Source organism: Globicephala melas, chromosome X, assembly GCF_963455315.2.
Source record: "Globicephala melas chromosome X, mGloMel1.2, whole genome shotgun sequence".
NCBI classification, from domain to species: domain Eukaryota; kingdom Metazoa; phylum Chordata; class Mammalia; order Artiodactyla; family Delphinidae; genus Globicephala; species Globicephala melas.
In genome coordinates, this window is record NC_083335.1 from 68,618,789 (window position 1) to 68,636,757 (window position 17,969).

Below are 17,969 nucleotides of genomic sequence, written 5' to 3' on the forward strand. Positions count from 1 at the left end.
ATAATAGGTATCCCGGAAGAAGAAGAGAAAAAGAAAGGGACTGACAAAATATTCGAAGAGATTATAGTTGAAAACTTCCCTAATATGGGAAAGGAAATAGTTAATCAAGTCCACGAAGCACAGAGGATCCCATATACAATAAATCCAAGGAGAAACATGCCAAGGCACATGTTAATCAAACTATCAAAAATTAAATGCAAAGAAAAAATATTAAAAGCAGCAAGGGAAAAACAACAAATAACATGGAAGGGAATCCCCATAAGGTTAACAGCTGATGTTTCAGCAGAAACTCTGCAAGCCAGAAGGGAGTGGCAGGACATATTTAAAGTGATGAAAGGGAAAGACCTACAGCCAAGATTACTCTAGCCAGCAAGGATCGCATTCCGATTTGATGGAGAAATTAAAACCTTTACAGACAAGCAAAAGCTAAGAGAATTCAGCACCATTAAGACAGCTTTATAACATATGCTAAAGGAAATTCTCTAGGTAGGAAATACAAGAGAAGGAAAAGACCTACAGTAACACACCCAAGACAACTAAAAATGAAAATAGGAACATACATATTGATAACTACCTTAAATGTAAATGGATTAAATGCTCCAACCAAAAGACATAGACTGGCTGAATGGATACAAAAGCAAGACCCGTATATATGCTGGGTCACTTCAGACCTAGGGACACATACAGACAGAAAGTGAGGGGATGGAAAAAGATATTCCATACAAAGGGAAATCAGAGGAAAGCTGGAGTAGCAATTCTCATATCAGACAAAAGAAAACTTAAAGAGTATTACAAGAAACAAAGAAGGACACCGTGTAATGATCAAGGGATCAATCCAAGAAGAAGATATAACAATTGTAAATATGTATGCACCCAAAATAGGAGCATCTCAATACATAAGGGATATGCTAACAGCCATATAATGGGAAATCGACAGTAACACACTCTTAGTAGGGGACTTTGACACCCCACTTTCACCAATGGACAGATTATCGAAAATGAAAATAAATAAGGAAACACAAGCTTTAAATATATTAAACAAGATCGACTTATTTGATGTTTATAGGAAATTCCAACCAAAAACAACAGAATACAGTTTCTTCTCCAGTACTCATGGAACATTCTCCAGGATAGATCGTATCTTGGGTCAGAAATCAAGCCTTGGTAAATTTAAGAAAATTGAACTTGTATCAAGTATCTTTTCCGACCACAGTGCTATGAGAGTAGGTATCAGTTACAAGGAAAAATCTGTAAAAAATACAGACACATGGAGGCTAAACAATACACTATTTAATAACCAAGGGATCACTGTGGAAATCAAGAAATACCTAGAAACAAATGACAATGAAAACAGGATGGCCCAAAACGTATGGCATGCAGCAAAAGCAGTTCTAAGAGGGAAGTTTATTGCAATACAATCCTACCTTAAGAAACAAGAAACATCTCAAACAACCTAACCTTTCATGTAAATCAGTTAGAGAAAGAAGAAGAAAAAACACCCAAATGTAACAGATGGAAAGAAATCATAAAGATTAGATCAGAAATAAATGAAAAAGAAATGAAGGAAACAGCAAAGATCAATGAAACTAAAAGCTGGTTCTTTGAGAAGATAAACAAAATAGATAAACCATTAGCCAGACGCTTCAAGAAAAAAAGGGAGAAGACTCAATAAAATTAGAAATGAAAAAGGAGAAGTAACAACTGACACTCCAGAAGTACAACGGATCATGAGAGATTAGTACAAGCAACTATATGCCAGTAAAATAGACAACCTGCAAGAAAGGGACAAATTCTTAGAAAAGCACAACCTTCTGAGACTGAACGAGGAAGAAATAGAAAACGTAAACAGAGCAATCACAAGCACTGTAATCGAGACTGATTAAAAATCTTCAAACAAACAAAAGCCCAGGACGAGATGGCCTGACAGGCGAATTCTATCAAAAACTTAGAGAAGGGCAAACACCTATCCTTCTCAAACTCTTCCAAAATATAGCAGAGGGAACGACACTCCCAAACTCATTCTATGAGTCCGCCATCACCCTGATACCAAAACCAGACAAAGACATCACAAAGAAAGAAAACTACAGGCCAATATCACTGATGAACATAGATGCAAAAATCGTTAACAAAATACTAGCAAACAGAATCCAACAGCACATTAAAAGGATCATACACCATGATCATGTGGGGTTTATCCCAGGAATGCAAGGATTCTTCAGTATATGCAAATCAATCAATATGATAAACCATATTAACAAATGGAAGGAGAAAATCCATATGATCATCTCAATAGATGCAGAAAAAGCTTTTGACAAAATTCAGCACACATTTATGATAAAAACCCTCCAGAAAGTAGGCATAGTGGGAACTTACCTCAACGTAATAAAGGCCATATATGACAAACCCGCAGCCAACGTCGTTCTCAGTGGTGAAAAACTGAAACGATTTCCACTAAGATCAGGAAGAAGACAAGGTTGTCCACTCTCGCCACTGTAACTCAAAATAGTTTTGGAAGTCTTAGCCACAGCACTCAGAGAAGAAAAAGAATGAAAATGAATCCAAATCGGAAGAGAAGAAGTCAAGCTGTCACTGTTTGCAGATGACATGATACTATGCAAAGAGAATCCAAAAGATGCTTCCAGAAAACTACTAGAGCTAATCAGTGAATTTGGTAAAGTAGCAGGATACAAAATTAATGTACAGAAATCTCTTGCATTCCTATACACTGAGGAAGAAAAATCTGAAATAGAGATTAAGGAAACACCCTCATTTACCACTGCAACAAATAGAATAAAATAGCTAAGAGTAAACCTACCTAAGGAGACAAAAGACATGTATGTAGAAAACTGTTAAGACACTAATGAAAAAAATTAAAGATGATACAACCAGATGGAGAGCTATATTACGTTCTTGGATTGGAAGAATCAGCATTGTGAAAATGACTGTACTACCCTAAGCAATCTACAGATTCAATGCAATCCCTCTTAACTTCCCAATGGTATTTATCACAGGACTGGAACAAAAAATTTCACAATTTGTAGGGAAACACAAAAGACTCCGATTAGCCAAAGCAGTCTTAAGAAAGAAAAACAGAGTTGTAGGAATCAGGCTCCCGGTCTTCAGACTATAGTACAAAGCTACAGTAATCAAGACAGTATGGTACTGGCACACAAGCAGAAATATAGATCAATGGAACAGGATAGAAAGCCCAGAGATAAACCCACGCACATATGGTCACCTTATTTTTGATAAAGGAGGCAAGAATATACAATGGAGAAAAGACAGCCTCTTCAATATGTGGTGCTCGAAAAACTGGACAGCTACATATAAAGGAATGAAATTAGAATACTCCCCAACACCACGCACAAAAATCAGCTCAAAATGGATCAAAGACCTAAATGTAAGGCCAGGCACTATAAAACTCTTAGAGGAAAACATAGGCAGAACACTCTGACATAAATCACAGCAAGATCCTTTTTGGCCCACCTCCTTGAGAAATGGAAATAAAAACAAAAATAAACAAAGGGTACCTAATGAAAGTTAAAAGCTTTTGCACAGCAAAGGAAACCATAAACAAGACCAAAAGACAACTCTCAGAATGGGAGAAAATATTTGCAAGCAAAGCAACTGAGAAAGGATTAATCTCCAAAATTTACAAGCAGCTCATGCAGCTCAATATCAAAAAAACAAACAACCCAATCCAAAAATGAGCAGAAGACGTAAATAGACATTTTTGCAAAGAAGATATACAGATTTCCATCAGACACATGAAAGGATGCTGAACATCACTAATCATTAGAGAAATGCAAATCAAACCTACACTGAGGTATCGCCTCACACCACTCAGAATACCAGCATCAAAAAATCTAGAGACAGTAGATGCTGGACAGGGTGTGGAGAAAAGGGAACCCTCTTGCACTGTTGGTGGGAATGTAAATTGATAACAGCCACTATGGAGGACAGTATGGAGGTTCCTTAAAACTACTGATCCTAAATGTGAGGGTTTATTTCTGGACTCTTGATTCTCTTCCATTGATCTATATGTTTGTCCTTTTACCAGTGCCACACTGTCTTGATTACAGTAGCTATGTAGTCAGTTTTGAAATCAGGAAGTGTGAGTTTCTAGCTTTGTTATTTTTCAAGGTTATTCAGCTCTTCTGGGTCTCTTGCATTCCCATATGAATTTTAGGATATGCCTGTCAATAATTGCAACAAATCAGCTGGGATCCTGATAGGAATAGCGTTCAATCTGGATCAGTTTGAGGAGTATTGCTATCTTAATAATGTTAAGTATTCTGATCCATGAATATGAGATATCTACCCATTTATTTAGGTTTTGTTTAATTCCTTCTTATTTTTTAAATGATGAAACTGAGGTTCAGGGAGAAGGTGTGAGTTAGTTAAAGATCTAAGACCAGAACCAAGATTTTCTGACTTTTAGTCTAACGCTCCCTACCCTACAACGTAGGTTGACTGTTTAAAAAGAGAACCCCTTGTGGTAATTTTGTCTTGCCTTGTAATGTTAATATCCTTTGTGGGCTACTTTAATGCAACTACTATAAAAAACTGATATGAAGTCCAGCAGGTCTTGGTCTTATATCTCAGCTATTACACGAACTTGCTGTATGACCTTGGGCTGTTACTTAAACTTCTCAAGCCTATAAGATTTCAATATTTAAGAAACCAACTCCCTGTGTAATACACTGTGTCACTGGTACATTTGGCTTGATAGCAGTTCACGTGAGAAAAAAACCTGAGTGCTTTATATAATTTTTTATTGACATATACTTGATGTACAATATTATGTTACATGTGTACAGTATGATTGACAATTTTTAAGGTTATACTCCAGTTACAGTTATTATAAAATATTGGCTATATTCCTGTGTTACACAGTACATCCTTGTAGCTTATTTTATACATAGTAGTATCTTTTTCTCTTTCTTTTTCTTTTAAATTTTTTAAACATTTTTATTGGAGTATAATTGCTTTACAATGGTGTGTTAGTTTCTGCTTTATAACAAAATGAAACAGTTATACATATACATATATCGCCATATCTCTTTCCCCTTGTGTCTCCCTCCCTCCCACTCTCCCTATCCCACCCTTTAGCTGGTCACAAAGCGCCGAGCTGATCTCCCTGTGCTATGCGACTGCTTCCCACTAGCTATCTATTTTACATTTGGTAGTGTATATATGTCCATATATACACTACCACTCTCTCACTTTGTCCCAGCTTACCCTTCCTCCTCCCCGTGTCCTCAAGTCCATTCTCTAGTAGGTCTTCGTGTTTATTCGATCTTGCCCCTAGGTTCTTCATGAACATTTTTTTTTGATTCCATATATATGTGTTAGCATATGGTATTTGTTTTTCTCTTTCTGACTTACTTCACTCTGTATGACAGATTCTAGGTCCATCCTCACTACAAATAACTCAATTTCGTTTCTTTTTATGGCTGAGTAATAGTCCATTGTATATATGTGCCACATCTTCTTTATCCATTCATCTGTTGATGGACACTTAGGTTGCTTCCATGTCCTGAGTCTTGTAATTAGAGCTTCAGTGAACATTGTGGTACATGCCTCTTTTTGAATTATAGTTTTCTTACTCAGGGTATATGCCCAGTAGTGGGATTGCTGGGTCGTATGGTATTTCCATTTTTAGTTTTTTAAGGAACATCCATACTGTTCTCCATAGTGGCTGTATCAACAACTTACATTCCCACCAACAGTGCAAGAGGGTTCCCTTTTCTCCACACCCTCTGCAGCCTTTATTGTTTGTAGATATTTTGATGATGGCCATTCTGACCAGTGTGAGATGATATTGCATTGTAGTTTTGAGTTGCATTTCTCTAATGATTAATGATGTTGAGCATTCTTTCATATGTTTGTTTTCAATCTGTATATCATCTTTGGAGAAATGTCTGTTTAGGTCTTCTGCCCATGTTTGGATAGGGTTGTTTGGTTTTTTTGATATTGAGCTGCATGAGCTGCTTGTAAATTTTGGAGATTAATCCTTTGTCAGTTGCTTCATTTGCACATATTTTCTCCCATTCTGAGGGTTGTCTTTTCATCTTGTTTATGGTTTCCTTTGCTGTGCAAAAGCTTTTAAGTTTCATTAGGTCCCATTTGTTTATTTTTGTTTTTATTTCCATTTCTCTAGGAGGTGGGTCAAAAAGGATCTTGCTGTGATTTATGTCATAGAGTGTTCTGCCTATGTTTTCCTCTAAGAGTTTGATAGTTTCTGGCCTTACATTTAGGTCTTTAATCCATTTTGAGTGTATTTTTGTGTATGGTGTTAGGGAGTGTTCTACTTTCATTCTTTTACATGTAGCTGTCCACTTTTCCAGTTTTATGGTTTTTATAGTTCAGTTTGTTAATATGGTGTATCACATTGATTGATTTGCGTATACTGAAGAATCCTTGCATACCTGGGATAAAACCCAGTTGATTATGATCCTTCAAACGTGCTGTTGGATTCCGTTTGCTTGTATTTTATTGAATATTTTTGCATATATGTTCATCAGTGATATTGGCCTGTAGTTTTCTTTTTTTGTGACATCGTTGTCTGGTTTTGGTATCAGGGTGATGGTGGCCTCGTAGAATGAGTTTGGGTGTGTTCCTCCCTCTGCTGTATTTTGGAGGAGTTTGAGAAAGTTAGGTGTTAGCTTTTCTGTAAATGTTTGATAGAATTCGTCTGTGAAGCCATCTGGTCCTGGGCTTTTGTTTGTTGGAAGATTTTTAATCACAGTTTAAATTTCAGTGCTTGTGATTGGTCTGTTCATATTTTCTATTTCTTCCTGGTTCAGTCACTCAAGGTTGTGTATTTCTAAGAATTTGTCCATTTCTTGCAGGTTGTCCATTTTATTGGCATATAGTTGCTTGTGGTAATCTCTCATGATCCTTTGTATTTCTGCAGGGTCAGTTGTTACTTCTCCTTTTTCATTTCTAATTCTATTTTTTTTTTCATTTCTAATTCTATTGATTTGAGTCTTCTTCCTTTTTTTCTTGATGAGTCTGGCTAATGGTTTATCAATTTTGTTTATCTTCTCAAAGAACCAGCTTTTAGTTTTATTGATCTCTGCTATCGTTTACTTCATTTCTTTTTCATTTATTTCTGATGTGATCTTTATGATTTCTTTCCTTCTGCTAACTTTGGGGTGTTTTTGTTCTCCTTTCTCTAATTGCTTTAGGTGTAAGGTTAGGTTGTTTATTTGAGATGTTTCTTGTTTCTTAAGGTAGGATTGTATTGCTATAAACTTCTCTCTTAGAACTGCTTTTGTTGCATCCCATAGGTTTTGTGTCATTGTGTTTTCATTGTCATTTGCTTCTAGGTATTTCTTGATTTCCTCAGTGATCCCTTGGTTATTAAGTAGTATATTGTTTAGCCTCCATGTGTTTGTATTTTTTACAGATTTTTTCCTCTAATTGATATCTAGTCTCATAGTGTTGTGGTCAGAAAAGATACTTGATACGATTTCAATTTTCTTAAATTTACCAAGGCTTCATTTGTGACCCAGGATATGATCTATCCTGGAGAATGTTCCATGAGCACTTGAGAAGAAAGTGTATTCTGTTGTTTTCCGATGGAATGTCCTATAAATATCAATTGAGTCCATCTTGTTTAATGTATCATTTAAAGCTTGTGTTTCCTTATTTATTTTCATTTTGGATGATCTGTCCATTGGTGAAAGTGGGGTGTTAATGTCTGCTACTATGATGGTGTTACTGTTGATTTCCTGTTTTATGGCTGTTAGTATTTGCCTTATGTATCAAGGTGCTCCTGTGTTGGGTGCATAAATATTTACAATTGTTATATCTTCTTCTTGGATTGTTCCCTTGATCATTATGTAGTGTCCTTCTTTGTCTCTTGTAATAGCTTTGTTTTAAAGTCTGTTTTGTCTGATATGAGAATTGCTACTCCAGCTTTCTTTTGGTTTCCATTTGCATGGAATATCTTTTTCCATCCCCTCACTTTCAGTCTTTATGTGTCCCTAGGTCTGAAGTGGGTCTCTTGTAGACAGCATATATATTGGTGTTGTTTTTGTATCTATTCAGCAAGTCTGTGTCTTTTGGTTGGAGCATTTAATCCATTTACATTTAAGGTAATTATCGATAAGTATGTTCCTGTTACCATTTTCTTAATTGTTTTGGGTTTGTTATTGTAGGTCTTTTCCTTCTCTTGTGTTTCCTGCCTAGAGATGTTCCTTTAGCATTTGTTGTATAGCTGGTTTGGTGGTGCTGAATTCTCTTTGCTTCTGCTTGTCTCTAAAGGTTTTAGTTTCTTCATCAAATCTGAATGAGATCCTTGCTGGGTAGAGTAATCTTGGGTTGTAGGTTTTCCCCTTTCATCACTTTAAATATGTCCTACCCTCCCTTCTGGATTGCAGAGTTTCTGCTGAAAGATCAGCTGTTAATAACCTAATGGGGATTCCCTTGTGTGTTATTTGTTGTTTTTCCCTTGCTGCTTTTAATATTTTTTCTTTGTATTTAATTTTTGATAGTTTGATTCATACGTGTCTTGGTGTGTTTCTCCCTGGATTTTTCCTGTATGGCAGTCTGTGTGCCTCCTGGAGTTGATTAACTATTTCCTTTCCCATATTAGGGAAGTTTTAAACTCTAATCTCTTCAAATGTTTTCTCAGTCCCTTTCTTTTTCTCTTCTTCTTCTGGGACCCCTGTAATTCGAATGTTGGTAAGTTTAATATTGTCCCAGAGCTCTCTGAGACTCTCCTCAATTCTTTTCATTCTTTTTTCTTTATTCTGCTCTGCAGTAGTTATTTCCACGATTTTATTTTCCAGGTCACTTATGTTTTCTTCTTCCTCAGTTATTCTGCTATTGATTCCTTCCAGAGAATTTTAAATTTCATTTATAGTGTTGTTCATGATTGTTTGTTTGCCGTTTAGTTCATCTAGGTCCTTGTTAAAGGTTTCTTATATTTTCTCCATTCTGTTTTCAAGATTTTGGATCATATTTACTATCACTATTCTGAATTCTTTTTCAGGTCGACTGCCTATTTCCTCTTCCTTTGTTTGGTCTGATGGGTTTTTGCCTTGCTCCTTCATCTGCTGTGTGTTTCTCTGTCTTCTCATTTTGCTTAACTTAGTCTGTTTGGGGTCTCCGTTTCGCAGGCTGCAGGTTCGTAGTTCCCGTTTTTTTTGTTGTCTGCCCCCAGTGGCTAAGGTTGGTTCAGTGGGTTGTGTAGGCTTCCTGGTGGAGGGGAGTAGTGCCTGTGTTCTGGTGGATGACACTGGATATTGTCTTTCTGTGGCAGGTCCACATCTGCTGGTGTGTTTTGGGGTGTCTGTGACCTTATTATGATTTTAGGCAGCCTCTCTGCTACTGGGTGGGGTTGTGTTCCTGTCTTTCTAGTTGTTTGACCTAGGGCATCAAGCACTGTAGCTTGCTGTTCGTTGAGTGGAGCTGGGTCTTGGCGTTGAGATGGAGATCTCTGGGAGATTTTCGCCGTTTGATATTATGTGGAGCTGGGAGGTCTCTTGTGGACCAATCTCCGGAACTTGGGTGTCTCACCTCAGAGGCACAGCCCTGACCCCTGGCTGGATCACCAAGAGCCTGTTATCCATATGGCTCAGAATAAAAGGGAGGAAAAAAGAAGGAAAGAAAGAAAAAGATAAAATAAAATATAATAAAATAAAAATGTCATTAAAAAACAAAATATAGTTATTTAAAAATTCTTTTAAAGTAATTGAAAAGAAAGAAAGAAAAGAAGATCCAAACAAAAAAAGAAGTTCACCAATGATAACAAACACTGTAAAGTATACTAAAAAAAACCCCCCAAAAACGGACAGACAGAACCGTAGGACAAATGGTAAAAGCAAAGCTATACAGACAAAGTCACACACAGAAGCGTACACATACACACTGACAAAAAGGGAAAAAGGGAGAAAAAAATATATATCGTTGATCCCAAAGTCCACCTCCTCAATTTGGGATGATTCGTTGTCTATCCAGGTATTCCACAGATGCAGGGTATATCAAGTTGGTTGTGAACATTTAATCCGTTGCTCCTGCGGCTGCTGGGAGAAATTTCCCTTTCTCTTCTTTGTTCACACAGCTCCTCGGGTCAGCTTTGGATTTGGCCCTGCCTCTGTGTGTAGTAGGTTGCCTGAGGGAGTCTGTTCTTACTTAGACAGGACGGGGTTAAAGGAGCAGCTAATTCAGGGGTCTGGCTTACTTAGGCCAGGGGGAGGGAGGGGTGTGGATGCGGGGCAGGCCTGCGGCGGCAGAGGTCGGCGTGACGTAGCATCAGCCTGAGGTGCGCTGTGTGTTCTCCTGGGGACGTTTTCCGTGCATCTCGGGACCCTGGCAGTGGCGGGCTGCACATGCTCCTGGGCAGGGCGGTGTGGATAGTGACTTGTGCTAGCATACAGGCTTCTTGGTGGCTGCAGAAGCAGCCTGAGCGTCTCGCTCTTAATCCCCTCTCCTCACGCACCAGGAAACCAAGAGGCAAGAAAAAGTCTCTTGCGTCTTCGGCAGCTCCAGACTTTTTCCCGGACTCCATCCCGGCTAGCTGTGGCACACTAGCCCCCTTCTGGCTGTGTTCACGCAGCCAATCCTAGTCCTGTCCCTGGGATCTGTCCTCCGAAGCCGGAGCCTCAGCTCCCAGCCCCTGCCTGTCCTGGCGGGTGAACAGAGAAGCGTCTCGGGCTGGTAAGTGCTGGTCGGCACTGATCATCTGTGTGGGAATCTCTCCGCTTTGCCCTCTGCAGCCCTGTTGCTGCGCTCTCCTCCATGGCTCCGAAGCTTCCCCCCTCCGCCACGTGCAGTCTTTGCCTGCGACTTGGCTTCCTAGTGTGTGGAAACCTTTCCTCCTTCACAGCTCCCTCCCACTGTTGCGGCTCCCGTCCCTATTGTTTTGTCTCTGTTTTTTTCTTTTTTGTTGTGGCCTACCCAGGTACGTGGGGAGTTTCTTGCCTTTTGGGAGGTCTTAGGTCTTCTGCCAGAGTTCAGTAGGTGTTCTGTAGGAGTTGTTCCACTTGCAGATGTATTTCTGAGGTATTTGTGGGGAAGAAGGTGATCTCCGCGTCTTACTCTTTTGCCATCTTGAAGCTCCCCTCTACCTATTTATTTATTTATTTATTTATTTATGGCTGTGTTGGGACTTTGTTGCTGTGCACAGGCTTTCTTTAGTTGTGCTGAGTGGGCTTCATATTGTCGTGGCTTCTCGTTGTGGAGCATGGGCTCTAGGCGCGCAGGCTTCATTAGTTGTGGCACATGGGCTCCGTAGTTGTGGCTTGAGGGCTCTAGAGCTCAGGCTCAGTAGTTGTAGCGCACGGGCTTAGTTGCTCCGCTGCATGTGGGATCTTCCCAGGCCACAGCTCGCATGTCCCTTGCATTGTCAGGCAGATTCTTAACCACTGTGCCACCAGGGAAGCCCCTACCTATTTATTTTTAAAGAGACTCTCAAACGTTTTTTTAGAGTGGCTGTGATATTTTAATTCCCACCAGCAGTATATTAGAGATCCCATTCTCTGCATCCATGCCAGCATTTGGTATTGTGACTTATTTTAGCTGTTCTATTAGATGTGTAGTGATATCTCATCGTTTTCAGTTTGCCTTTCACTAATGGCTAATGATGTTGAATTTTTTTTATGTACTTATTTGCCGTTTGTATATTCTGTTTTTTAAAAAGTTTAGTTATTTGTTTATTTTTGGCTGCTTTGGGTCTTCGTTGCTGTGTGCAGGCTTTCTCTAGTTGCGGCGAGCGGAGACTACTCTTCGTTGTGGTGTGTGGGCTTCTCATTGTGGTGGCTTTTCTTGTTGGGGAGCACAGGGTCTAGGCACACGGGTTTCAGTAGTTGTGGCAGTAGTTGTGGCTCAGTAGTTGTGGCTCGTGGGCTCTAGAGTGCAGGCCCAGTAATTGTGGCGCACGGGCTTAGTTGCTCCGCCGCATGTGGGATCTTCTCGGACCAGGGCTCGAACCCATGTCCCCTCCATTGGCAGGTGGATTCTTAACGACTGTACTACCAGGGAAGTCCCGCCATTTGTATATACTCTTAGGTGAGATGTCTCTTCATGTCTCTTGGCCATTTTGTCATTGGATTATTTGATTTTTTACTGTGAATTTTGAGAATTATGTATTCTAGATTTGAGTCCTTTGTCCAATATGTGTTTGTAAATATTGTCACTTAGTCTGTAGCTTGTCTGATCAGTCTTTTAATTGGATTGCAGAACAAAAGTAATTTTGATGAAGTGCAGTTAATTTTTTTCTATTATGGATTATGCTTTTGGTATTCTGTCTCAAAACTCTTCACCAAGCCTTAGATCTGAAAGATTTTTCCCTATATTTTCTTCTAAAAGTTTTATAGCTTTACCTTTTACGTTTAAATCTGTGATTGATTTTGAGTTATTTTTTGTGTAAGGTGTGAGGTTTAGGTTGAGGTTCCTTTTTTGTTTATGGATATCCAATTGCTCCAGCACCTGTAGTTGAAAAGACTATCCCTCCACCATTGAATTGCTTTTGCTCATTTGTGAATTATCAGTTGGCCATACTTGTGTGGATGGATCTCTTTCTGCGATCTCTATTCTTTCCTTTTGATCTATGGGTGTATCCTTCTTTCAGTACCACACTGTCTTGGTTACTATAGCTATAAAGTCTTGAAAATGTGTAGTCATTCTTTCCATTTTATTATTATTTTTCAGAATTATTTTAGCTATTCTAATTCCGTTTTCTTTACATATAAATTTTAGAATAATCTTGTTCACATTTACACAGAGTTTTTGCTGTAATTTTCATTGAAATTATGTTCAGCCTATATATCAGTTTGGGGAGAATTGACGTCTGTTATTTTCATTTGTTGCTTGTGCTTTAGTTGTCATATCTGAGAAACCATTGCCTAATCCAGGATCATGAAGATTTACTCCTGTATTTTAGTCTAAGAATTTTATAGCTTTTAGCTTTATTTAAGCCTTTGATCTACTTTGAGTCAATTTTTCATATGACATGAGGTAGGTATTCAGTTTCATTCTTTTGTATTGGGTATTCAGTCCTAGCACCATTTTTTAAAAGAGACTGTTCTTTCCTCATTGAATTGTCTTTGCAGCCTTTTCAAAAATCAATTGACCCTAAATTTAAGCATTTCTTTCTGGACTGTTAGTTTTATTCTGTTGATTTATATGTCTCTCCTTATGCCAATACCATAGTCTCGACTGTGGTAGCTTTGTAGTAAGTTTTGAAATAGTAAGTGTGAGCCTTGTGACTTTGTTCTTGTTTTTCAAAATGGTTTTGCTTGTTGTGGGTCCCTTAAATTTTTAGATGAATCTTAAGATCAGCATATCAGTGTCTGCAGAAAAAGCCATCTAGAATTTTGATGGGAATTACATTGAATCTTTGGCTCAATTTGTGGAGCATTGCCATCTTAAGACTATTAAGTCTTCTGATCTGTGAACATGGGATATCTGTCTGTTTATTTAGGCCTTCTTTAATTTCTTTCAACAATGTTTTGTAGTCCTTAGTGTATAAGTCTTGCAGTTGTTTTGTTAAATTTATTTCTAATTTTTTGTTGTAATTTAAGTGGAATTGATTTCTTAATTTCATTTTTGGTTTACTCATTGTTAGTGAATAGAAATACAACTGATTTTTGTTTATTGAACCCTGTAACCTGGCTGAACTTCTTTATTAGTTCTTCTAGTTTTTTTGTGTGGATTTCTAGGGATATTCTCTGTATAAGATCATGTCATTTGAGAATAGAGAATTTTATTTAGGGATTATACTCATGAATAAATTTAACAAAAGAAGTGAAAGAAAGCCATAAAATTTTATTGAAAGAAGTTAAGAAGATCAAAATAAATGGAAAAATATTCTATATTCATGGATTGGAAGGCTTAATATTGTTAATATGGCAATATTCCCGCAAATTTATCTACAGATTGTATTCAATCCCTATCAAAATTCCAGCTTCCTTGTTTTTTGCAGATATTGATACCCTTATCCTAAAATTCATATCAGCACTCATGAGACGTAAAACAGGCAAAACGATCTTGAAAAAGAACAAAGTTGGAGGACTCACATTTTTTTTTTTTTTTTTTTTGTGGTACGCGGGCCTCTCACTGTTGTGGCCTCTCCCGTTGCGGAGCACAGGCTCTGGATGTGCAGGCTCAGCAGCCATGGCTCACGGGCCTAGCCGCTCTGCGGCATGTGGGATTCCTGGACTGGGGCACGAACCCGTGTCCCCTACATCAGCAGGCGGACTCTCAACCACTGCGCTACCAGGGAAGCCCGGAGGACTCACATTTGTTAATTTCAAAACTTGCTGCAAAACTATAGTATCAAGATAGTGTGCTGCTGGCGTGAAGACAGACATATAGATCAATTGAAAAGAACTGAGAGTCCAGAAATATAGCCCCATATTTATGGTCAAATATCTAAAAGTAAGTGTTGAAAATATAAAACTCTTAGAATAAAACATAGGTATAAATCTTTGTGACCTTAGGTAAGGGCAATGATTTCTTAGATATGACACCTCAAGCACAAGCAAAGAAAAAATCGCTAAATTGGAGTTCACCAAAATTTTAAACTTTCTTTTATAAAAATTTATTTATTTATTTATTTATTTTTGGCTGTGTTGGGTCTTCATTGCTGCGTGCAGGCTTTCTCTAGCTGTGGTGAATGGGGGCTACTCTTTGTTGCTGTGCACGTGCTTCTCATTGCGCTGACTTCTCGTTGCGGAGCACGGGTTCTAGGCATGCGGGCTTAGTAATTGTGGCTCGCGGGTTCTAAAATGAGTGTCGGATCCTGACTTAAAGCCTGCCACCAGATGCAACTGTACAATTGAAGTACATCAACTCATTTGCCACTATAAAGCCTGGCACCAGATGGAGCTTAATTGTCACTCGCCACTCACTGATAGGGTTTTGATATGAGTCTGCAAGCGATTGATTTATTATGGTCTCTGTGCAGTCAAACCTCTCTGCTAATGATAATCTGTATTTGTAGCCACTCCCCAGCTCTAGCATCACTGCCTCAGCTCCACCTCAGATCATCAGGCATTGGATTCTCATAAGGAGTGCACAACCTAGATCCCTCGCATATGCAGTTCCCACTAGGGTTCACACTCCTATGAGAATCTAATGATGCTGCTGATCTGACAGGAGGTGGAGCTCAGGTGGTAATGTGAGCGATGGGGAGTGGCTGTAAATACAGATGAAGCTTCGCTCAGTGGCCCGCTGCTCACCTCCTGGTATGTGGCCTGGTTAGGGACCCCTGCCGCAAGCCACGTGAGTGGTGTGGCCAAAAAAATAATCATGTTAACGTGTGGTTCCTCTCTTATAGGAGCTTAAGGTAAGTTTTGTGGAAGATACAGATGTATAAGCAGATATATTACACTAGGATAATTGCTTTCATATGAATGAAGTTCCAGTTCCACAGTAAAACAAAAGGTGAACAACTAATTATGCTGTGAAAAATTAAGAAGATTGTGAATTTTCTCTGGTTAGGAAAGGGACATAAGTTAGGTATTTTACACTGCAAAGAAGAATTAGATGTTGAGGAGCGCATGAGTTTTTTTTAACAAGGTGGCAGGTGAAGTAATTTTTGGGAGAGGTGCAGTAGGAGGTTGTGGTATGTTATGAAGCACTTGAAGAATACGAAGAAGGGCTGGAACATCTGGGTGGGAAATGACCTAAGAAAATCAACAAAGAAGGAAACTAATTTTTACTGAGCATTTACTATATACTTGACATGGTACTAGGGGCTGTAACATTCTTGTTTGCTGAGCTAAAGTGAAGGTCCAGTTGAAGTTAGCATAAATTTTTAGTGGATCCATTCAGCATAGTTTACTGTCTTTGGATTGATTGTGTTGTCATCATCACTTAGTAGCATATTAGGTGATAGTCTGTCTAACATTTAATTCCTTGCATAATGGCAATAATCCTTTGCAGCAGCAGTTCAGGTCCAGCCTTGGAGTTTTTCTTCTCTCTTCTAAGGAAGGGAAACTTAAGATTCCTTGATCCATTAGTATAAGCTATAATACTTTATAGACCTGCTAGCATATGATTTTACAAGCAATGAGTACCACACAAGAACAGATAACTTCCTTTGTTACAATTCTTGGCACTGGTGGTAGTTTTGACTGTTAAATATGTTAACATTTTTGTATACTGCCTTACAGTTTACAAAGTGCCTTCATATCTGTAGTCTCATTTGATCCTCATAAGATCAATCCTGTGTGGTAGACATTACTATCCCTATTTTACGGTTAAGGAAATTGAGGCTCAAAGAGGTTGTGACTTGCCTAAGTTCACTGAGCAAAGAAGAGGGGAAGCTGGGAATCCAAATCCTATATTCTTTTTACTACATCAGTATAGGCTGGGCATTGTCCTAGACCTAATGATTCAGAATCTCCAAGTGGTGGGACCTGGGCGTGTGATTTTCAGAAAGCTCCACTGGTAAGTATGATACTCACCAAAGGTTTCTACAGCATTACATCATGCTGCCTCTTCCTTAAGACTTCTTTTACTGGAATTCTATATTGTTTGGATTTGAAATATTGATTTCTGGCCCAACAAGATGAATAAATTTTCAAAACTAGCTTGAATTATTAGACCTGTTATTTCCTCTGTGATAAAATCTCAGTATATTTTTTGTTATTGAAAGAAAAAGATGTTTAATTTTAGATACTTTACTTAACAATTCAAATTTAGAAATTAAATAAAACAAGATCCAAACTCTATAAATATAAACCTAGATGGTTTTGAAAGGAAATACACCCGAATATCAGTAGTGATCATCTGAGTTTGGAGATTACAGTTGATTTTATTCTTTAAAAATATTCTTTTTTTTTTTTCGGTACGTGGGCCTCTCACTGTTGTGGCCTTTTCTGTTGTGGAGCATAGGCTCCAGACGTGCAGACTCAGCAGCCATGGCTCACGGGCCCAGCTGCTCTGTGGCATGTGGGATCCTCCCGGACCGGGGCACGAACCCGTGTCCCCTGCATCAGCAGGCAGACTCTCAACCACTGCGCCACCAGGAAAGCCCATTCTGTATTTTTAAAGATCTCTGTAAAAGTCATATATTCTTTTTTAACAAGAAAAAACCAATAAATTGTATTTTATCAATTTCTCATTGAATAAGTTTTTTTTTTTTTTTAAGCCCTGCCTTCCCTGGCTCTTAGCCTCATTCTCCCATCTTCAAAGGCACCAGTGTTGCATCTCTCTGTGCCTTTATTCAGTAGTCAGGACTTCCTCTGACCACAGCCAGGAAATGTTCTCTCTGATTTTTTAAAATTAATTAATTAGTTTATTTATTTTGGGCTGTGTTGTGTCTTCATTTCTGTGTGAGGGCTTTCTCTAGTTGTGGCAAGTGGGGGCCACTCTTCATCGCAGTGCGTGGGCCTCTCACTATCGCGCCCTCTCTTGTTGCGGAGCGTAGGCTCAGTAGTTGTGGCTCACGGGCTTATTTGCTCAGCGGCATGTGGGATCCTCCCAGACCAGGGCACGAACCTGTGTCCGCTGCATTAGCAGGCAGATTCTCAACCACTGCGCCACCAGGGAAGCCCTGAATACGTTTTTTAATAGTTGCCTTCTACCTCAATAAGTTTTAGGAAAACATGAAAAGACCTTTGGACCTTTGTAAAATCTGAGTATTGATAGACACTTTATGGATTCTTTGACTGTTAAAGGCTTGTATTGTTTTATATCTTTCAAGAACAGAAAGCATCCTCCTCTGATATTGATGTTTGTCACTCAGTGTATCTCTTTTATGATATTTTCATCACCTTGAATAATGAATCAGCACGTATTCATCAAACATTTATTTGTATAGATGGGAATATTATTTTGTAATCTCTATAGGTAATTGAGATTTGGCTTATTGAAGTTCTTGTGCTTACAGTTTTTTTTCTCCTTTAACAAAATCTAGTATTAAAGCCTTAGAGAAGGGTATCTACTCAGCAAAATGTCAAGCTTAAGATTCAGCAAGTAGATAGAGGAGAAAACTAGAGAGAAGCTGG

At 38.6% G+C, this 17,969-nt stretch overlaps 1 protein-coding gene across 4 annotated transcripts in view; it reads left to right on the forward strand.

Moving 5' to 3' along the window:
* TEX11 (testis expressed 11) overlaps positions 1–17,969 on the forward strand; it is a 362,363-nt gene that overhangs the window by 73,250 nt on the left and 271,144 nt on the right. The gene's annotated exons all lie outside the window — the stretch shown is intronic.